This window comes from Gopherus evgoodei, chromosome 2 (assembly GCF_007399415.2).
Source record: "Gopherus evgoodei ecotype Sinaloan lineage chromosome 2, rGopEvg1_v1.p, whole genome shotgun sequence".
Taxonomy (NCBI): domain Eukaryota; kingdom Metazoa; phylum Chordata; order Testudines; family Testudinidae; genus Gopherus; species Gopherus evgoodei.
The window spans coordinates 5,216,158-5,239,306 of NC_044323.1; the positions used below are offsets into that span (position 1 = coordinate 5,216,158).

Sequence of the window (23,149 nt, forward strand, 5' to 3'; positions counted from 1 at the left end):
ATTGCTTGCAGTTTGCTATCTTTCAAGTGTGCATTTATGGGGCGAGTGGGGTGGGGTGGGGAAGAAATCAGGTATAGCATTTCACACAAATTAAAAAGAAAGGGTGTGAAAAACTTGAGCTTGGTTGGATAAATAGGAAACAACTTGTCAACTCTTTCAGCTTTGTTGGTCCTGAAAGGAGACTGGCGGAGTTTAGGTAAGAAAGATGAAAAACTCATGATGGTAAATTGTGAGTTATCCAAACAACAGCAGGGAAAACAGCAAGCGGAAGGTCTGTGTTCTTATTCCTGGGTTTCCATGTTCTCTTACTCCTTCTTGTCTGATAGCTGAGTGGTGCTAGGTTGTTGGCTGATGGTCTCAGGAGCCAAGGTGTCTTCAGCTGGTGGTCCAGAGATCTCCTTTGTCTCTTTCCCATCTTTCACGTTCCGTGGGCGTCTGCGTAGGTAACTGAAGTTAGGACGGTAGAAATGCTGACTTATTGCTGAGTCTTCAGTCTCATTTGTCTGGGGAAGATGCCTGAAGCCCTGGTGTATGCTCTGTTTCACTGGCTTGCTTTGCTCTGTGTGCACACACTGACCTTCAGCATGCACCACTTCTGCGCTCACAGAATTGAAACACTGGGGCTGATATCCATAGGATGTGTGCATCAAATAAGACTGGCCACTGTAGGGCAGATTCCCATCTTCTGGTGCACTTGTTGCTGTCTCGTTCTTTGGCACGCGCTCACAAAGATGGTAACTCTTGTGAGGCGGACTCCTCCTTAGTCCCAATGAGCACTTGCGATGGTCTGCAGCGTATATGCTGCCTTGCACAGGAATGCCACCGGGACCAGTGACGTTGGCAGCCTCCAGGCCTTTATCCCCCAGAACCACATCAAACTCTACCCTCTCCCCATCGCCCACGCTGCGATGGTACTTGTAGGGGCTGTTCTTCTTTATGGCCGACTGATGTACAAACACGTCCCTCTTATTGTCGCTCCTCGTAATGAAGCCATAGCCATTTCGGACGTTGAACCACTTGACCATGCCCCAGACCTTCCTTTCGATCACCATCTTCTCCTCTGCAGGGATCAGTGAAACAAGGAGGCCTTTGCTCTTGATGGATGCAACCTGCGGATCCTCCTGCATCGTAGGTTTGTTGTTCAGGACCATTGCACAGTTCAATTTTGCCTTGGGAGATCAGTGGCACACAGTGCCCCAAGCCTTAGAAGACAAATAAAACCAGAAGTGGAGCTACTGCTACCTTCAAGCTTTTTTCAGCAGCTCTGGGCTACCCCTATGAACTGGATTTAGCCTCTAGCAACTATCACAGTGAGAGACCAAAGCTTCAGGCAACATTTTTAAACCAATCGGATTGCAGCTTTCAGGTTTTACAGCTGAACCAGAGGTTGATTGGCTCAACCACATGTGATGTCACAGAACTAAAACTCACTTGAATTGTTAAATAATTCACATGATGAAATGAGAGGGAGAATCTTCTACATCCTGCATCAATCCCAATAATTTGTGGCCAAACTAGAGCAAATCTTTTAGAAAGACAGCAGAAAGGAAGGAAGGTACAATGGTTAGGATGCTCACCTGGGATTTATAACATTCCCTGCTTTGTCATTAGCTTTTTGGGTGCCTTGGGCAAGTCACTTAGTTTCTCTGTGCCTCAGTTTCCCACTGGTAACTTGGAGATAACAGCACTGAAAGATTGTAAGGTGACCCATAACTATAGGGCTAAGTTTCGTATATAGACTGTATCTTGCCTGTTGCAAGGCAGGAACTTAAGACCAGAATCTGCTCTTAGTTACCTTGATGTGAAATAGGAGTAGCTCTGTCAGCTTCACTGGAATCACTCCAAACCATTTCTAATATGAGATCACAAGCAGTCCTGCTGTTGCACAGGGTGAAGCTCAAAAAATTTGAAAGTTTCCTAGATAATCAGAGGCAGCCTGTGCTGCAAAGAGCTTGCAAGTAATGTAAGACAGTCAAAAGAAGGTTTATCACTCCCATTTTACAGATGGGAAACCGAGGCCCAGAGGGATTAAGTGACTCACTCCAGGTCACACAAGGAGGCTGTGACACAGCCAAAAAATGAACCCAGCTCTCCCGAACCCTCATCCTGTGCCTGAACCACAAGTGCATCCTTTCTGTCATCTCCAGGATGCCAGTTTCATGATAGAGTAAATCCAGTGCCCTCGTTGGCATGGCCCTAGATTTACCCTGGAATAATTGAGGTTGGAATCTGGTGCTAACTAGTCTAATTTTTCCTTGGATTCGTTCAATCAGTGTTTGACTCAGCAGTGAAGTGATGTGTCTGTTTTAGGGAGTTGCCTGTTTCCTCCTTTGCCATTGTGTGTGTATATATGTGATTTTTTTAAACACTTTCTTACAGTTTCTCAACCCCTATTAATCACTCTGCAAGTGGGGTGGGTTTGGTTTTCTCACGGTGATTGCTTAAGGAGATTCTCATCAATGAAGCTCTGTTCTTTCCTTCACTCCCCGTGTCTGCTAACCCTTCGTTCCCCTGTAATAACAATGGGCTAGATGCTGCCACCATGACTTCAGAGAGTAGTACCTCACTCCCTGAACAGTCCTGTAGAGGTCAATGGAGTTGTTCACTGAATAATTTACTACTGAATGGAAGGGTGGCAGGGTCTGGCTCATTATGGGTTAATAACAGCAGTTTCTTTGTATTACAGAATTTGCCCACACAAACCGTATCGTTCAGGGTCACCAGTTTGCTCTTACTTACACCTTTTTCAATCCAGAGTAACTCAGTCTCATTGCAATATCTCCTTTTTATGGATTCACAGGGTCTAGTCCATGTAACCAGCCTCTTGGAATCACTCCTCTAGAGTGCTGTACTCCAAGGGTACGTCTACACTGCAGTTAGACACCCGTGACTGGGCTGGGCTGGCTGACTGGGGTTCGGGCTAAGGGGCTGTTTAATTGCCCTGTAGACATTTAAGCTTGGGCGGGAGCCTGGTCTCTAGGACCCTGTGAGGTGGGAGGGTCCCAGAGCTCAGGCTGCAGCCTGAGTCCAGATAGCTGTACTGCAATTAAATAACCCCTTAGTCAGAGTCAGCTGGCATGGGCCAGACACAGGTGTCTAATTGCAGGTGTAGACGTACCTCAGGAGTCCACACAGTTCCCTGGAGCCAGGCCTGCAGCGTCCATGACTCTGAAACAGGGCTTTCGGGCACCATCCCTCCCTGTCTGCCTCTGGCTCCCTGCAGCTAATCCATTCGAGCTAGATTCCTGTGTGGGGCTGTGATTGCGTGGCCCCTACACGCAAGGCAAAGCAGGTTACATTAGGTGAGTCTACCTGATAGGCTGCACCTGGGGGAGGGCCAGGGTTTGAAGTGCGTAACTGATGAAGGGCTAATTGATGATGAAGCCCAGCTGGGCTTGTATAACACCAGCAGGCTCAGGGGAAGCAGTCAGTCACTCCCTGAGAGAAGGGAGGTATGTTTGGGGCTACAGAGCTAAGCAGTCTGTAGTTGCTCCCTGGGAAGAGGGAGTTTGGGCTAATAAACCAAGATGAGGAGGGGACCCCCAAGACAGAGCAGAGAGCCAGGAAAAACACCATGGAAATAGCAACAGGATCTGGGAGCAAGGAGATCATAGTCGCCACACTCAGGACCCCCAGACTGGAATGCAGAGTAGGGGGCGGGCCTGGGTTTCCCTATGAGCAGCTGGAAACGTGACACAGAACCTAGCCGTGGACTGGAAGTCTGCCAGGAACCAATGAGGAGAGCTGATCCAGGGGGACTCTGATACCCTGGAAAGGAAGGACTGCAGAGTGACCTACCCAGAGGGCTGAGTCACGAAGAGGGAACAGGCCGAGTCCAGAGAGTGAGAGAAAAACCAGGGGGCATGTGACCGACAGAACCCCGGGGGCGCCAGACTGGATGAGAGCTAGTCCCCTGATGTACAAGGAGGCGCCATAGCATGTAGTGGACCGTGGTATAGAGGCACAATGCTTTGGGGCCCACTGCTCTTAGGGGGTATTTGCAATCACACCAGGTAGCTTTTTCAAAACAAGTTAACAATTTATTAGTCACCCGGCTACAAAATCTAAAAGTCCTTTGGTTAGCTTACAGAAGCAAAGGTTAAGAAAAAGCTCAGTCTGATTGACATCAGGCCTGTCCCCAGCCCAGCTACTAAGGAATCCATTTTGGCCCTGTCTCTGTTCCTTTGTCTTTTTTCCCAGCTGTGTGTCCGGTATCTCTCTGTGTGCTCAGCTGTTAACACACCTGGCACCTTGGTTCTCCAGCTCCAGGTCTTTCCTGCAGAGAGGTGGCGGAAGAGGGGCAAATATCTGTTTTTTTTGCCTGTTAGTAGGTAGGTGTGAATGTCCTGGCCCTGTGGGATTCTGCTTTCTTTCTGGATCCTCTACTGCGATGGGTTGGTTTTCAGCCAGTCATTTAGCGACTCTTTCATACCAGCCCAGTTACATGTCACACATCCACATCTCTGCTCTGCCCTGACAGCAGCTTTTTAATCCGCTACACTCTGCACAGAGCAATACAATGCCCAAAGGAAAAGTGAGATGCACCTAGAAATGCTCATCACACTCCCAAGCTACAACAATGTAACTGAGATCAGAATCTATCTCCGAGACTTTGGTTATTCCCAGCAGGCAGCATTAGTTTCAGTAGTAAGTGTTTGCAGGATTAAGCTCAGGTTCTTCAGGGAAGGGACTGGATTTTATTCAGCTGTTAAGTATCCTGCACATTTGTGGCCATATATATATTGTTAGCAAAACATATGGAGAAGGTTTCAGAGCAGTAGCCGTGTTAGTCTGTATCAGCAAAAACAACGAGGAGTCCTTGTGGCACCTTAGAGACTAACAAATTTACTTGGGCATAAGCTTTCGTGGGCTAAAACCCACTTCATCGGAAGAATGGAGTGGAAAATACAGGAGCAGGTATAAATACATGAAAAGATGGGAATTGCCTTACCAAGTGTGAGGTCAGTCGAATGAGACAATTCAATTAACAGTAGGATACCAAGGGAGGAAAAATAACTTTTGTAGTAGTAATGAGTGTGCCCATTTCAAACAGTTGACAAGAAGGAATGAGTAACAGTAGGGGGAATTAGTATGGGGGAAATTAGGTTTAGGTTTTGTAATGACCCATCCACTCCCAGTCTTTATTCAGGCCTAATTGGACGGTGTCCAGTTTGTAAATTAATTACAGTTCTGCGGTTTCACATTGGAGTCTGTTTTTGAATTTTTTTTGTTGAAGAATTGCCACTTTTAGGTCTGTTATTGAGTGGCCAGGGAGGTTGAAGTGTTCTCCTACTGGTTTTTGAATGTTGTAACTCCTGATGTCAGTTTGTGTCCATTTATTCTTTCGCATGGAGACTGTCCGGTTTGGCTAATGTACATGGCCAAAGGGCATTGCTGGCACATGATGGCATATATCACATTAGTAGATGTACAGGTGAACGAGCCCCTGATGGCGTGGCTGATGTGGTTAGGTCCTATGATGGTGTCATTTGAATAGATATGTGGACAGAGCTGGCACTGGGGTTTGTTACATGATTTGGTTCCTGAGTTGGTGTTTTTGGTGTGTATTTGCTGGTGAGTATTTGCTTTGGGTTGGGGGGCTGTCCATAAGTGAGGATTGGCCTCTCTCCCAAGGTCTGTGAGAGTGAGGGATTGTCCTTCAGGATAGGTTGTATTCAACACAAAAGCTTATGCCAAAATACATTTGTTAGTCTCTAAGATGCCACAAGAACTCCTTGTCATTGTTTTTTTTATGTATGGAGAAGAGTGATCCAGTGGATATAGAGTACTTGGACTTTCAGAAAGACTTTGACAAGATCCCTCACCAAAGGTTCTTAAGCTATATAAGCAGTCACAGGATAAGAGGGGAGGTCTTCCCATGGATCAGTAACTGGTTAAAAGACAGGAAACAAAGGGTAGGAATAAATGTTCAGTTTTCATAATAGAGAAAGGTAAATATCAGCTCCCACAAGGATCTGTACTGGAACCAGTGCTGTTCAACATTTTCATAAATGGTTTGGAAGAAAAGGTGAACAGCGAGGTGGAAAAAATTGCAAACTATATACAATTACTCAAGATAGCTCAGTCCAAAGCAGATTGTGAGGAGTTACAAAGGGATTTCACAAAACTGGGCAACAAAATGGCAGTTAATATTTAATAGTGATAGGTGCCAAGTAATGCACACTGGAAAATATGTCAACTATGCATACAAAGTGATGAGGTCTAATTAGCTGTTACCACTCAAGAAAAAGATCTTGGAGTCATTGTGGACAGTTCTCTGAAAAAATCCCCTCAATGTGCAGCTGCAGTCAAAAAAGCAAACAGAATGTTAGGAACCATTAGGAAAGGGATAGATAATAAGATAGAAAATACCACAATGCTGCTATATAAATCATAGTATGTCCACACCTTGAATACTTTGTGCAGTTCTGGCTGCCTCCTCTCAAAAAAGATGTATCAAAACTGGTAAAAGCAGAGAAGGGCAACAAAAATGATTAAGGGTATGGAACAGCTTCCATCTGAAAAGAGATTAAAAAGACGGGGACTATTCATTTTAGAAAACAGATGACTAAGTGGGGGCAGATACAGTGGAGGTTTATAAAATCATGCATGGTGTGGAGAAAAAATGTTGTTTACCCCTTCATGTAACACGGGGTCACTCAATGAAATTAATAGGCAGCAGGTTTAAAACGAACGAAAGGAAGTACTTCTTCACACAACACACAGTCAACCTGTGGGACTCGTTGCCGGGGAATGTTTTGAAAGCCACAAGTATAACTGGGTTAAAAAAAGAATTAGATAAGTTGATGGAGGATAGACCCATCAATGGCTATTAGCCAGGATGGGCAGGGATGCAACCAATGCTCTGGGTATCCCTAAGCCTTTTACCACCAGAAGCTGGGAATGTGCGACGGGATGGCTCACTTGATGATTGCCTGTTCTGTCCATTCCATCTGAAGCACCTGGCACCAGCCATTGTCAGAAGACAGGATACTAGGCTAGAAGGACAATTGGTCTGATCCACTGTGACCATTTTTATCAGATGAAGGCAATGTGTTGTGATTTGAGTGTTCTGAGTATGCAACTAAGTTCCCCTATTTTTTGGCCTTACCCCTGCTATTCATTATCATCAAGGCAAACCCCAAAGGGAAGTAGCCTCCTTGCAGAGCAAGTTCCACCCGGATCAATCTCAAGGTCCTTAAGGCAGTCTGGCTGGATATTCAGTGTGTTCAGTGGTCTTTTGCACCACTGAAGCTTTTGGTGACCATGTGATCACCGGCTGCGTAGTGCATTCCTTGGCCAACACACTTTGCAATTTGTTGGTCTTCCATCTGAATAATATGTGCGTATTAAGAAAGCTGCTGCACCCCAGCCAGTGCTGATGGAGGCGGTTGCCAGATCTGGCTGTGAATATCCCCTATTGTTACTCATCTACCTAGCTTGTCTTGCAGCCAACATCTTAGTGTCTGAGAGAAGCTGTGCACACCTCCTCTCCTGCCCATCACTTTCCAACTGGCACTCCTACATGCAGCACCTTGGCATCAGCAAAATGCAGGAGCAAGCCCCTAAAAAGCAAGAGAATAACAGCTTGGATTCCCATTCAGGCCAGCACTGTGCGGCATTGGTGAATTATACATCGGGCTAATGCCTTTTAATGATGCTGGTGCCAATGATGCAGCACTCAGGAGGTGAGGACATTGAGAAGCCACGTTTCTGTTTTCACTTGCAAGGTATTCTTTTCCTTTTATTTGTGTCCTTTTTATTATTATTTTATTATGATATTTTCTTGAGTCCTCAGGGACTGGGTTAAAGATGGGGTAAGGACTTCTGGTTTAATTTTATGGGATCCTAGAGGCAATTAGCGTTGGAAGGACTATTAAACAAACCATAAATGTGAAGATGATTAGCCTCCTGTTGGAATTACAACAAGATTCCCAGTAACTTCTTGCTAGCCTCTCCTCTTCCTTAGAAGCTTTGGGGCACCAAGAAGATAATTACCCAGCATGCACTGGAACCATGTCCTTCCTTCAGTTGGTCCCCATGCCATATGCTTTCTGATTGCTCACTCAAACACTTAGTTTGCTTTGTAATGTGATGGTGACTGGACTGGCACTTTGGAGGGATGTGAATGAATCGGGGGCAACAGCTGTTCAGAATTTACACATCTTTAACAAATAGGGATCATTTAAGATTGTATCATTCTGGAAGGAAATGCCAGGTGCCCTTAGCATTTATTGGTACTGAAAAAGGAACCCACAAATCCAGACATTTTTTATCAAAACAGCTTTTGCAAATTACCAGCTGTTAACGAGTGAAAATACTAGGGAGAACATATGGCTCAGAGTTATTTCATGAGCTCAGATACATCCTGATTTGATACCAACCAAAAGTTATGTTCAGTCACTAACAAAAGTCAATGGTTGTTCTGTAATCTGTGAGAAAGGAACTGGGGGGTCTTTTTCCATTTCCCATTGGATAGATACCACAACAGCCATTCTCAGCAGAGAAACCCAGCCTGGAGTGATTGTGGCAGCTGAACTACCTTTTGATCTCTAGAGAGCCTTCCAAGTCATGGCTAAGGCAGATTGGGCAGAGAGTGAAGTTAGGAAGCTTGCATCACTGATGCCCTTAGTGGACTAAACAAAGGATTCAGTCTACAGGATTCACATCCTATTTTATAAACAAGTGGAAGAGAGGGAAAGTTGATAGTAGTGAATATAAATCAGAAGTTAGGAATTGTATAAAATGGATAAGTGAACCAAGCGGAAAAAAGGAAAAATCTATGACCAGCAGAATTAAGGAAAATAAGAAGGACTCTTTAACATATATTAGGAACAAAAAGAATCCTGATACTGCTGTTGTTTCACTATTAGATGGAAATGGTAGAATTGTCAATAATGCAGAAAAGGCAGAAGTATTCAATAAATATTTCTGTTCTGTATTTGGGTGGAAAAGATGATGTAGCCTCATCATATGGTGCTAACACTTTTTCCATTCCACTAGTATCTCTGGAGGATGTTAAAGGGAAGCTACTAAAATCAGACATTTTTAAATCAGTAGGTCCAGATTAATTGCAGCCAAGAGTTTTAAAATAGCTCTCTGAGAAGCTCACTGGACCATTAATGCTGATTTTCAGGAAGTTGTGGAGCACTGGGGAAGTTCCAGAAGGCTGAAAAAGAGAACTGATCAATTCGAACCAAAATCATTGTTTTCAGAATTTTTGTCAACTTAAATAACTTGAAACAACTTCATTTAAAGTAGACTGAAACCTTTTGAGCTAACTCAAACCATTTTTTTTCAAGAGGGGGGTGTGTGTGTGTTTTAAATAGTCCAGATTTGAAAGTGAAATGTGAAAAGTCCAAATGAAACATTTCAAAATGATCAAAACTAAACATTTTGACTTAAAAAAAAATCCCAAATTAGCTGTTACCACTCAAGAAAGAGATCTTGGAGTCATTGTGGATAGTTCTCTGAAAACATCCCCTCAATGTGCAGCTGCAGTCAAGAAAGCAAAACAGAATGTTGGGAATCACTACTAAAGGGATAGATAAGATAGAAAATATCATATCCATGGTACGCCCACATCTTGAATACTGCATGTACATGTGGTCTCCCCATCTCAAAAAATATATATTAGAACTGGAAAAACTTCAGAAAGTGGCAATAAAAATGATTAGGGATATGGAGCAGCTTCCATACGAGGAGAGATTAAGATTGAGACTTTTCATTTGGAAAAGAGACAACTAAGGGGGAATATGATAGAGGTCTGCAAAATCATGACCAGTGTGGAGAAAGTAAATAAAGAAGTGTTATTTACTCCTTCGCATAACACAAAAACTGGGGGTCACCCAATGAAATTAGTAAGCAGCAGGTTTAAAACAAACAAAAGGAAGTATTTCTTCATACAGAGCACAGTCAACCTTCCCTTGCCCCAAAGAGCAAGCTAGCTGGCTTTCTTTCCTTTCCTCTCGATTTTTATGACAGCCTGAACTCCACAAGCAAGAGTGCAAACTACCCACAGGAAAGAATATTCAAAACATTTACTGTTTGTAGCAGTCCCTCCATCTCAGGCTCAGAGGGAGGCCACTCTGACCTGCTGTGTCAGGCAATAAACAACAGTTCATCTGCAGTCCCTAGCCCAGGTCTCCAGATTGGGGTGGACAGTTCTCACAATCTGGCCCTGGTCCTCTGGGCAGGGTAAAGCACTAGCATCAAGCAGTCTTTAGCCTAGCTTCCTGGCTGAGGCAGACTACACACTGTCAGTGGCTCTGGCCCTCCAGGTTGGGCAGAGTAGTAAGCAGCTGATAGATTAGCCGCTGGCTAAGGCAGACAGCACACACAGTATAGGGGCTTGCAGCCTTATGGCAGAGCAAGCCAAAAATATGGCACAGGCTTCCTGTCCTAGGGTAAGTAGGTTGCCATCTGAGGGTTGAGGTTGGTGGCAGGGCAGGTAGGGGGACCTGGGACACTCTATGCCACCTGGTGCCAGCCCAATTCCCCGCCACTGGATCAGCAGGGATCCTGCCAAAACACACTGACTGGCATGTTTGGACCACTAATATCTGGTTCCCCTGGGCTATTTTCTATAACAGTCCATTGTAGTGGCTCCATAGTCTGCAGGTAATGGTCTTCTCGGGATAAGAGGTGGACTGCAGTCCCAGAAGTTCCTTTCCACTGTTGGTCTCCTGCAGGGGCAGGGTGTTGCAGAGCTTTGGGTCTGGTCCAGAGTCCTGCAGTGGCCTAGAGGCGTCTGCCTCTTTTGCTAGCTCTGGCCCATTTGAGCTGATGGGCCCACCTTTTATACTTCCTGTCCTTCCCCTCTGGTTCTGGTGCAAGGGGCAGGGCTGGCTTGGCTCCATCCACCAGGGAGCATGTAGAGGGCCAGGCATCTCAGGCTTGGAGGGAGACCACTCCACTTCGCTACAATGTTGAACAAAACATTTAATTTGATTCAGACCTTTTTTTTATTATTTGTCACAAAAATTGTTTTTGGTTCAACTTAAAACTATTTTATTTTCATTTTTTCAGAATTGCCACTAAATTGAAAAAATCTGTTATTCAGTCAGCTGTAAGTGTGAGTAGATCCACCAGAGTTGGTCTGGTGATGGTGTAGAGGTAAACATACACGTAAGTGTTTGCAGGATCAGCAGCTAAGCAACTGCTTTTTCTTGGTGTTTATACACATCGGATATTTGTAGTTATTATTAATTGTATTACCATAGCACCTGTGTCCCACCCATGACCCAGAGACACCATTGTGCCAGGCACTGTGCAAACACAGAACAAAAAAGTGATCCCTGCCCCAGAGAGTTTAAGTATAAGACAAGAGAGAATGGTGAAGACAGGCAGCGGAACACAAGGAAACAATAACACAACACTGATCGGCATGATAAGCAGTGGTCTCAGCACACCGGTGGCCTAAACCTTGCCAGATTTTTTGTAGGCATTACACCAGAGGAGAGCTGTAAGGAGGGATTTGAAGGAGGACACTGAGGTGGCCTTGTGGATGTTTATGGGGAGCCCCATTCCTGTGAGGGACAGCATAGAAGAAAGTGCTGGAGTTATCTTGCCAAGCTTCAGTAGATATTCTTTGTTATGTATTTAATTTAATAAAACTTTAGATGATCTACAATGAGCCTGCCTGAGTAACAGAGTATGGACAAGAATAACCTAATAGGACATCTTTTACTTCTCCTAAGTCATCAAATGTCCACAAGGAGGCACAAAAAGTAATCAGTTATTTTTTTTCCTGGGATCATATGCCTGTATCACAGGATGAGAGTAATTTCTGTTGACATCAATGGGAGTTACTTGCATTCTAAGTGGGGAGAATGGAGATTTACCGGGATGGTTTTTTCTGGTTACAATAAAGGCAATCTGAACAGACTGGAAGTTTGCTGGATCTTGAAGAGCAGCACAACAGTCTATTAAGAGATTCAGTGGAATTCTTTTATTTATTTTGTCAACCAAAAAAAGAGGAAAACTATATTTTATTTTTCAAATTTTTAAGGTTATACAATGCTTGCCAGATGTGGCCTTTCACTGAAAGAGCGGAAGGTTTCCTTTACACAATTGAATAATTTAATTGTACAATCTTCTGCAGGGTTGACTGTTCCATTTCCAGTTCTGTTTGGCTTGGATTGTACCTCTTATGCCTGGATTTCTTCATCAGATGCTCCATGGTGTCCTTACTGGTGATGGCAGAACCACTGAATGTTCAGATGTTCCATCTGGATGCTTGCCTAAGAAGGAGGCATTTAATTTCTGCCCAGGAGAAGGAGACGAGAGCTACTTCTCTGTTATCCCACTGACAGTACGGCCGGGAGCAAGAAATTTAGCCCAGACTTGTTTGTCTAAAGTAAGGAAACTACATCCATATTTGGCACTTAAATATCCTGTTTTCAAGGTGCTGAGCACCTACAACTCCCACAGTAGACCCCATCCCCCTTTCTTTCTCCTTCCCCTCCAAAATCTCTTCTCTGCTCAAAGTAAAAATGTACTGTATTTGGAAAAAGAAAATGCAGATGTAAGTAGGGGAATAGTCCCACTATTGTGGGGAACTTTCCTGGCTTATACACCACCCTGGTGGAGTCGGATAGCGAAAGGATCTGATTCCTTGGTTCCACTCCCTTTACCCAGAGGCCTACCTGACCTCGAGGACTCCCCTTCCACTCTCTGGTGTGGTAGAGTCCTTGTAACCCTGACAAGGTGGGTCCCAGGATTCCTCGGGGCTCAACCCCCAATCTTGTCATGGTCACTTAGTACAGGGGCCAGGGTGTCCCCACTCCAGCATACTCTCTCCATGCTAGACACTTCCATGGCCCATTGATCGTTGCATATAGTTTAAAGCAAATACAAATTTATTAAATAGCAACTAATTAAAAAAATAAAGGAAAAAAATGGGACAGATTATAGGAAAACACATAACCCGGCTCTGTGGCACGGGGGAACCCCAAACTGTGTCTCTGGAATGTAAGTGAAGTTCACAGTCTGTTCCTCACACGTCCCAGGCCTCCTGGTCAGACCCTGCTGTGCCGCAGGGATGCTGCAGGTCGGACACTTGCTCTGGTGGTGGCCACAAACTCTCATGCTCTAGGTGACAGGATCTTTCTTCCCAGTGTTAGCACTCCCCCCCGCCAAGTCTGGCCTGCAAGGCCTCTTGGCTAGTAGCGTCTCTATGTGCTGGGCCTTCTGCCCACAGTCCCCATTGCTCTCAGCAGCTGTTCACCACACTCAGCTCTGAACTGCTCCAGCTCCAGCTCCAGCTCCAATCCCACTCCGCCTCAGCGCCACTGCGTCCCTGCCTCCAGGTCAGCTCTCTGGCTGCTTCTCTGCCTCTGGCTACTGTTGCACTGCTCCGAACTTGGCTCTGCTCCCTGGGCTGCTTCTCTGGTTCTCTCTCCATTGGTCCTGGGGACTATCAGTCTCAGGATCCTGATTTCTTATTGACCCTTCCCCCTTTTTTTTTGGTCCTGGAAGAGGGCCAACCTAAAAATGTCACTAAGTTTCAATAAGGGGCCAACAGTCCCCTTAAACAAAGGTAAGTGGGATGAAGCAAACCTGACCCATCATGCCGTGGAGACTAGACCAACTCAAGAAAGCTTTGTCACTTCAACCCCACCAAACACTGGGCACAAAATGATCTAGATAAACGCAGAGGGCCAAATCTTCAGCTGGTATCAATCAACATAGCTCCACTGAGGTCAATGCAGAAATGCTGATTTATACCAGGAGACAATCAGTTCAGCCGGAACAACTGGCCTTCACTAATGGTCCCACGAGTAGAACCATTTGGCCAAACAAATAAAACCACAATCAATTCTACTCCCTCACTCCCCCAGATTCCACACCCATCTTTCTCAGCAATGCACTCTGGAGGATGACTCACTGTAGCTAGATGGGACATGTTTTTTCGTAGGCTAGTGGCCCTAAGCTTGTGAAGAGTGAGAACGGGTGGTGGGACGCTGGTGGATCTTTGGCTGAAGAATTAAAAGTCACTTATATTTTTCCTGTGGCTGGGGGATTGTATTACAGGAGCAACAGGGGAAGGCTCTGTACTGGTTATGTATATTTTACATTTTCAAATGGTGTCAAGGGTGCCCCATGCTTGGGATGAGTCCACTCTGGATGTAGGATAAATAATAATAAATACCTAAATAAAAGCCAGGAATATTAACTACAGATGAGCCACCAGCAGTGAAAAGACCATGTTCTACAGTCTTTTCACATGGCTACAGAACAAACAATGAAAACATCCATCAGGCCACTCAAGAGGTCAAACCCGAGATGTCAAACGGGAAAGCTTACAGCTCTCTCGCTTAGCCTTCCGAACCTGACCTTTTCCTTTTCACTTGGCTGGGTTCATTTCATTTGGCAGCCTCTGGAGCACACATTGCTCCTACTCTAGTCCCCATGCAATTAATGGTCAGCAACAATGAGAGTACAGAGGACTCATTTCATAAATTAGGCAAGACCCTTGGCTGAAAGGTCCAGTGTTTCATGACTGAACAGTGCAGCAGAACAGTTTGGCAGGTCGAATACATGTGCTTTGGGAGCCAGGTGCATTTTCTCAACAATGAGAATGTTACAGTCTCTGAACCCCAGTAAGAAGGATCTCACGGCCACTAGCAAGTCCTCCCACCTGTTCCCAGCTACCATCAGCACCCGAGATCTGTACACACTTTCTAATACTGTCACACATACTGGCACCATCACCTGGGAGCACCACTGCATACTTGTATCCACCCCCAAAAACACCACCCACACACAGTCAGGAATCAACAGCATCTCCTACCTGTTCCCTCTTAGTAGCTCCAACACTGAGCTGCTCCCACCTAGCAACACCACTCTCCAAACTTACATCTACCCAACACCACCTTCTGCCTGTTCAACCTGCCAGCACTACCATGCCCATGTACCAGCACCATGATTAACTTGCTCCAGTGTACCATACTCCCGCCACACATCTGTACTCAGCAGCCCTCCACCCTCCGCCACACCCACCAAACTCCAGGAGAAGCTGTTCAAGAGGGTGACTTCCTGAACTGGGGATGGCTGATGGGGAGAGTAAATGTGATTGTCTTTCTGTGCTGGTGTGAAGATGGAGGAAGAAGGTGCTTGTCCATGGATGAAGGAAGAGGGACATCTCTGCTCTGGCCTATGCTTGATGCACAGGTAGGCTCCTATTCATGACTGTTTGTATCTACTCCTGGGGAACAGAGAACCCCCCAACTGGGTCTAGAAACCAGGTCATTCTTGGTGCTATCCTAACCCCCTAGTTACATCAGCAGATTGTATAGTTACCGGAGCGAGTCACCAGGGAGATATGATTGCTTGTACTCAGCCAGTATATTGATTAAAGGCTGACGAAATAAGGACTTCAGAAAATGGCTTACTATTTATATGGCTGTTAATAACACCAGTAATTCCAATATGTATACAGGCTGTCTCCAGGTCCAAAAGTCAGCATGGGGGAGGTGGCAGGGCTGGAAGATATCATGAGATATAGAGTCACAGTAGTTCTTAAATGGGATGGCTTCATTAAACAGAACAATTACTGACAAGAAAACATGTCTTCTCTGCAGTTTGAGTTCCAGCTCTTGCTCCCAAGGAGCACACCCAGTCTGCTGTACAGCACAGAGAGAAATCTAGTGGCCGAATAACATATCAGTACAGGGGGTAGGGTGCACTGCCTGTATTGTTTCCCTTCCCAAAACAAGTCCTATCCCTTGCCCTTTCCTCTGGGATGGATAACTCAGTGGTTTGAGCATTTGCCTCCTAAACCCAGGGTTGTGAGTTCAATTCTTGAGGGGGCCACTTAGGGATCTGGGGCTTGGTCCTGTTTTGAGCAGGGGGTTGGGCTAGATGACCTCCTGAAGTCCCTTCCAACCCTCATAGTTTATGATTTCCTATTGGCTAGCTTAGCATGCTGGCTTCTTTCAATCCCTTTCTTAGGCATCTACCCTCCCCATACAGTGCCTGGAGAATCTGGATGCCTAACTTAGGGATGTGAATTCCACTTGGTGGCAGGCCATCTTGCCTTCCTCTACAGCCTGGGGCAGGGGTTACTTGAAGATTTAAACTAGTATAAATGGTGGATTCTCTGTAACTTGAAGTCTTTAAGCCATCATTTGAGGACATCAGTAACTCAGCCACAGGTTAGGAGTCTGGCACAGGAGTGGGTGAGTGAGATTCTGTGTCCTGCATTGTGCAGGAGGTCAGTCTAGATGATCATGATGGTCCCTTCTGACATTAAAATCTACGAGTCAGCCATTGCAGCACTCAGCGTTGCATTGCCTATGTCGTTGTGTGGCTCTATCCCTATGCGCCTCCTATACCACATAGGGCTGTGGAGAAGAGTCACTAGTTAATGTTTAAGAAGTGCTGGGTATTATTACTACATTGGTGTCAGAGAAATTTCATCTGGGTTTAAATTTAACACTTGACGGAAACGTTTCTGGGTCTAGCATCTTTTTTTTCCTCTTTGCTCTTTCCTTTGCTGTCTCAGCAGCATTGAGGTCTGGTATGTTAGGCAAGAGATGATAGGTGTCCCTGGGATCGCTACTCTAGCTCAAAGAAGGAAGTAGCCTGTGCAGTCTGCCGATTGGTGAGAACTCACAGGTTGTTATCCAGTACCTGCCCAGGCATTAAGTGATATGCTAACTGCATGGCCACAGTCCTATTTCCTGATTAAGTCTCATTGCTAACAGCTTGATTCTGCCATTTGGACTCACTCAAATAACCCTGCTGAGGTCACACGAGTAAGGCCCTGTCCCATGAGGGATTGGACACTGATTTCAAGCATCTAACTGCGGGGGATTTCCTAGGAATGGCACAAAGAAGCCAACATTTACAGACAGCTCTGGGAGAACACCGTGGCTATTTCATTTTCCAGTACAAGGCCATACTGTAGCATCTCAGACACCACCACGTGACCACCGTTGCTCAGTATGGGCTACCCAGTGGAGGCTGCTGCCCTGGGGTTTCACTTACATTTTCCATGCTGCAGTAGATGTGGACTCTTGTCAGTGAGACCACTATGGATTCATTCCCAGACAGTCTCCCGTTGACTTCAGTGGGCTGTAGATGAGGCTCTGAGCATGTGCCAACCCAAGGACATTGAGCAGATAGCTGAGGGGCGAATGTGATGGGACATGATCCCCTCTGCATTGTATCCATGGCCTAGATTCATACTGGAATGGGGCTTCAGGAGGCTGGGTGAGGTAGTAGATAGACCACGGGACCAGGAGTCAGGAGTTCAGAGTCTCTGGGTTCCCAATTTCCTTGCTTTGCTAATGCTTTGCTAATGTGTGACATACTGGAAGCTGCTCAGATACTACAGTGATGCAGATGTGTGTCCAAAAGGAAACACTGCTTGGGCTTGCTTCACCTTTGCCCTGCACCTTGTCCTGCACCGCAACCCGTGCAAAACGGTGCCATGCAGATATGGTCACTTTTCTTGGGTGTAAATGACCCAAAGAAAGGTAGTGAGAATCAGGCCCATTATATCCAGCTGTTGCAGCTACAGGTGCCCGCTAAGTACTTGTACTAGTAAGAATTTCACTGAGACCACCAAGTCGTTCTCAGTTAACATCTAGTCACTACTTACATGGGGTAGGTTCAAATAAGCCACTTAGAAACTGGAAGGCTTCAAAATCCCCGTCTCAAATGCCTGAGTCAAGAAAGATAGAGCCCACAACATGCAAACTCTTATGATCCTTTGTTTCCACTGAAATAATAAAGTGCAGCAGTGATGAATATTTCCTTATCTTGGCTGCCTTCCTGCTTTTGGGGAAGAGTTGGCTGGTACAGAAGGGAAACACCCAGGAAAACATTTAGTGCACAGCCAGCCATCTACTGCTCCTGATTTATGTGCACATTTAAGATTAAAAAGAGTTTCTCCAAAAGGTATCAATGAAAAAAGGCAGAAGGTCTCATTTATCTTCCCCTGGCCACACACCCATTTAGAAAAGCAGCCCAATTGGGGTCTCCCAGCAGGGAAGCAAATAATCTACAATGAAGGTCTTCCCCCTTCCCCATATATATTCTGTGGGCCAGTGTTACAGAAAACAGAGGCAGGGGGTGGAGTAGCGGCTTGAAACTGAGCAGGAAGAAAATAAACGCAATTAAATTGTCAGCCTACTAAAAGCCGATGGGGCAAGATAAATGATTGAGTCTTTGGAAAGGCAATTTCTAGCCTGATTTACGCCCAGTGCAAGACTTTGAGAGTAAATCAGGAGAGAATATGGCCTAATGTTGTTGAGTTTTTTTGTTTTGTTTTAAACGTACCTCCAATCCAGAAAAAAAAAATCCCCAGTAAGGTGTAAGAGAGAAGTATAGCCAGCTAAAGGGACCTCTGAGGCCTATAAAATCAGCCTTGTTGTGAAAGGATTGGCAAATTAGAACACTGTTACTGTCTAATGGCTGCTGGTGACCTAGGTGATGGGAGTTTTGTGGTCCCAGTAGACAGGTATCCACATTATCACTAACACCACTGTAATCAGTGCTGCAGGGAGGACCAGGACTGACTGGGCAAGGGAGACGGAACGACCCTTTCAATCCTAGCTCCAGAACCTGGTTGCAGCCCATGGCCGAGCAACATGGGGAAGTCACTTTAACCCACTAATCAGTGGGTGTCGTGTCCCCCTCTGTGCATGATCCAGAGAGGATGTGAGTCTACAACAGACAAAGAGTCTGGCTCTTTTGCTTGTTCTGAAACAGCTCAGAGCTCTGGAGGTTCCTAGTGCATGGACTGACTTGGGCATAGTCCTTTTAGCACCGTGTCATTCCATGCTGTTCCTGTGCCGTAGGTATACAGAGAATTTCTATCACTAGGCTGTTGGTCTGGCTCCTTCCACTACCCCACAAAAAGTTTTGGAAAATGCTCATGTTAAACAGAACAAAATGAGGACCAACTTGGTCCATTCCCGATCAGGTTTATAAACCCAGACACGAGAATGTCCTCCAACCATCAAATGGACATGTGAGTCCACTGAGGGTAAGGACAACATGGCACAGGGCCACCTTGCTGACAGATCATAAATCCAGCGGGCAGCGCAGAGTCAGGAGGCTAGGGAGATGTGGAGGCAGAGCTGGTGGGTTCTCTGCATCAGACACTGAATCAGTTTCCATCTGTTACGTTGTTGAAGTTACGGTTCACTGAAACCTGAGCCTCCCTACTTCTGTCAGAAGATAACAGAACACAGCAATGGAGGTTTCCCCACTAAAAATTCCCCATGGGTGGGGACAAAGTGCTTGCCCTATGAAGAAGACTGTTATGGGCCAGGGGGTGGGGCTTATCTGAGACCTTTAGGACCACAAGACTCAATAGATGGGGTTGAGGGATCCCGCAGGAGGTGAGTTGAGGGTAGAGGTGGAGCAGAGCAGAGCTTTACCCCACAAGAGGAGCACATTCAGGGTGCTGTGTAGCTGTTCCGAGGAGAACTCCAGTCATTCTCTGCTCCTTTCACCAACACTAACACTCTCCAGAGGGCCAGATAAATAGATCAACTGAATCTGGCTCAGCTGTTTACTTAAAATGACGTGCCTCCCATTTCTTTTCTATTCACCTCTGCACAGCGTTAGCCAAAAGCTGTCACAGATCTGGCCTGGCGCACGAGTGAAACATAACAACAGGGAGCGGCTTATTTACCTCCCCCGGCTGCTCCTGTCACTCTAATGTAACCCTGGCATGCTCAGGGAGTCCTATTGTGTTTCATGAAAAGAACAGCGAGGCTATAAATTCTGACACGGTATATTTATTGAGAAATGAGGGTAATAACATTAATCCGGATAACCAGCCATACATTTCGCTGTCTTGAAAAATCTCTTAGCCAGCAGAAAAAAATCCACTTGAAATTTCACAGCACAGTCAGGTTTTTTTTCCTGCTACTCAGACTCACTCACAGACTGGCTGATTTGTCTCTCAGGGCATGAAGGTGGAGTTTTTAAAGGTACTGAAACCACTTAGGATGGCCTGGTGGTTAAGTCATTAGTTGGGGGGTTGGGAGACCTGCTTTCAATTCTCTGTGCTGTCCCATGCTCCCTGGGTAACCTTGGGCCAGTCACTTACCCCATCTCCGTCTGAATTCCCCATCCAAGAAGGGGGGATAATAGCACTTTGCTGCCTCACTGGGGTTTTGTGGGGATAAATACAGTAAAGATGGTGAGCTGCTCAGATACTGCAGTAATGAGGGGGGTCAGACAAGTACCTTAAATAGGTACCTGTGATAAATGAAGGGGGGGCTCCCTTTTATGGACACCCAGACAGCCAGTTAGCTATAAAATCCCTGTTAGTAGCTGTTCTCTACTTGCTTTACCTGTAAAGGGTTAAAAAAGCCCATAATGAAAAGGAAGGGAGTGGACACCTGACCTAAAGAGCCAATGGGAGGGTTAGAACATTTTAAAATTGGGAAATAAACTTTCCCTTTGTCTGTCTGTTGTTCTCCGGAGAGAGGAGAGACAGAGCAGCAATACTGTAAGAAGCTAAACCAAGTATGAAAAATCATCTAATCATACCTAGGAACAGGGGCGGCTCCAGGCCCCAGCATGCCAAGCGCGTGCCTGGGGCGGCAAGCCACGGGGGGGGGGCGCTCTGCCAGTCACCATGAGGGTGGCAGGCTGGTTGCCTTTGGCGGCACGTCTGCGGAGGGTCTGCTGGTCCCGCGGCTTCGGCGGACCTCCCACAGGCATGCCACCGAATCCGCGGGACCAGGCACCTCCCGCAGGCAAGCCGCCAAAGGCAGCCTGCCTACCGTGCTTGGTGCGGCAAAATACCTAGAGACGCCCCTGCCTAGGAATTACTTATCTGAAACCCAAGTTATGTAAGTAGCTCAGGGAATGTCTAGGAAGACGCTATTATGGTTATTTCTTATTAGCTTGTGGACTCCTCTGTGCTAACCCCCAACTGTTTTTGTTTTGCTTGCAACCATTAAGCTGGAGCTCAAGAAAACCATTCTTGATGCTTAATTATTATATTGCTCGTTTTAAATCTAGCAATAGCCTAAGTTCCAGATGTATTTTCTTTCTTTTTGTTTCTAATAAAATTTACCTTTAAGAACAGGATTGGGTTTTTTGTGTCCTAAGAGGTTTGTGCATATGTTGTTTCATTAGCTGGTGGCAACAGCGGATTTCCTTTCTTTTCTTTCCCAGCTCTTCCTGGAAGAGGGTGGTGGGCTTGAGGGTACCCCACAGGGAGGAATTCCCAAATGTGCCTTCTTGGGTCCAAAGGGGTTCTTTTTGCACTTGGGTGGTGGCAGCATCTACCATCCAAGGTCAGATTGAAGCTGTAACCTTGGGAGTTTAATACAAACCTGGAGTGGCCAGTATTAATTTTTAGAATTCTTGTGGGCCCCTACCTTCTGCACTCGGAGTGACAGACTGGGGAATCAGCCTTAACAGTACCCACATTTCATTACCTGGGTGCCTAACTCCCTTAGGTTCATTTGAAAATCCCAGCTAAAGGGACCACATCCCATCTTTGCATAAGTGGCTGCAATGCCCTTTGCAGCCCTATCCATCTGTCCATGGGCCCAATACAGAACCTAGTGGAGTCATAGAATAATAATCCAGGTTGGAAGGGACCTCAGGAGATCATCTAGTGCAGCCCCCTGCTCAAAGGAGAACTAACCCCCAACTGCCCCCTCTGAAGGATTGAACTCACAACCTTGGCTTTACCAAAACCACTGAGCTATCCCTCCCCCTGAGCTAGTGTGCCTAAAGAGAGACTCTTTCCATTGACCTCAATGTGCTTTCTGCAGTGAAGTGGTCATAATAGAGTTAGCGGGATTACCCAGAGTATTATTGGATGAAGCCATGCTCCATCCCTCCCTTACTTTTTGTTTAGTCAGTGGGAATTCCTTCCCTCCCACTCTGCTATGATGCAATTAAATAAAGCTGCAAGTTCCCAGCCTGTAGTCCTGTAAGTAGACTCATTTTTGTTGCACTGAACAGTCCCCTTTAGAAAACTGTAGAATAGGACCTAATCTTTTAACACATCACCAAGCCCCCTGCACCCCTCATCCTCCAGTGATACCAGCTGCAATGCTCCACTGTATCTGCCTATCTCCATGCTTTTCTTCATGCTGCCCCTCGTATGTGGAACATCCTCCCTGAGCCTGTACAGCCAGACACTTAGTCTCCTTCAAATCCCTCCTTTAGGACCACAAGGAGGGAATCAAAGACATTTATTTATCCCAATATGTGCAGGTATTTTGCTTCACCGCACTGTGCACTGGCCTTTGCCGAGTAATCCTGGGAAATCATTGTTGCAACAATATGGACCTTCCTGTCCACAGGCTTCCCTAGTGGAGAATCAGAGTGCAAGGCCAGGAGGGACCACCAGATCATCTAGTCTGATCTCCTGTATATCACAGACCACTTAACCCAGGCACCCCTCCCCCTCACACACACCCCAAGCCCAGTCACCAGAGTATTACAGTCCTCAAGAGACTAAACTATTGTGTAAGCAAAGTCTGAAGCAGCTCTCCCCTGACAGCTAGTGATGAGCTGGGGGAAGGGGCAGGTTTCAGGATCAGACTGTATTTACATGAATGCACCTACTCTACCTAAGTATCCAGCAGACAGAGCTGTGTTGCCCAGGTGATCAGTTTTGGCTGCTGTTGGGATACAAATCTCTGGTCCTGACCGTAGACAACCCTGAGAGTCTTCAAGAAATGCTTGATGTCATGAGCCAGGCTGCCAACTGGATGGGACTCTGCTTCAATGCTAGGAACTGTGCATCCCTGCATATCGATGGCAGTAGAAGAGACTTGATCCAGGTGACGCTGTTTCAGATCCACGGTGAACCCATGATCTTCCTTGAGGATGAGCAAGCATGCCAACATCTCGGTATGTCCACGGGTTTCTGCGTCCAGCAGACACCTGAGGATACAATAGTGGAGATCCTATGAGACGTGGCCAAGATCAACTCCTTGTACTGGCACCGTGGCAGATCAACACCTTAAACATCTTCCTGATCCCTTGTATTTCAGTTGTACTCAGGGGATCTGCCGTGGCAACGGTACCTCTGAATAAGGCAGACAACACCATCCGGCAGCCGGTGAAGAAGTGGATGCTTCTTCCCCAAACAGCCAGCAATGAACTGGTGTACATCTTGCACAGGCAGGGCGGCACCAATGTCCCTTGAATG

At 46.0% G+C, this 23,149-nt stretch overlaps 1 pseudogene; it reads right to left on the reverse strand.

Annotated features, from left to right (window-relative positions):
- Positions 1-305: 305 nt before the first annotated feature.
- On the reverse strand, positions 306-1,127 carry LOC115647281 (annotated as a pseudogene).
- Positions 1,128-23,149: the final 22,022 nt, after the last annotated feature.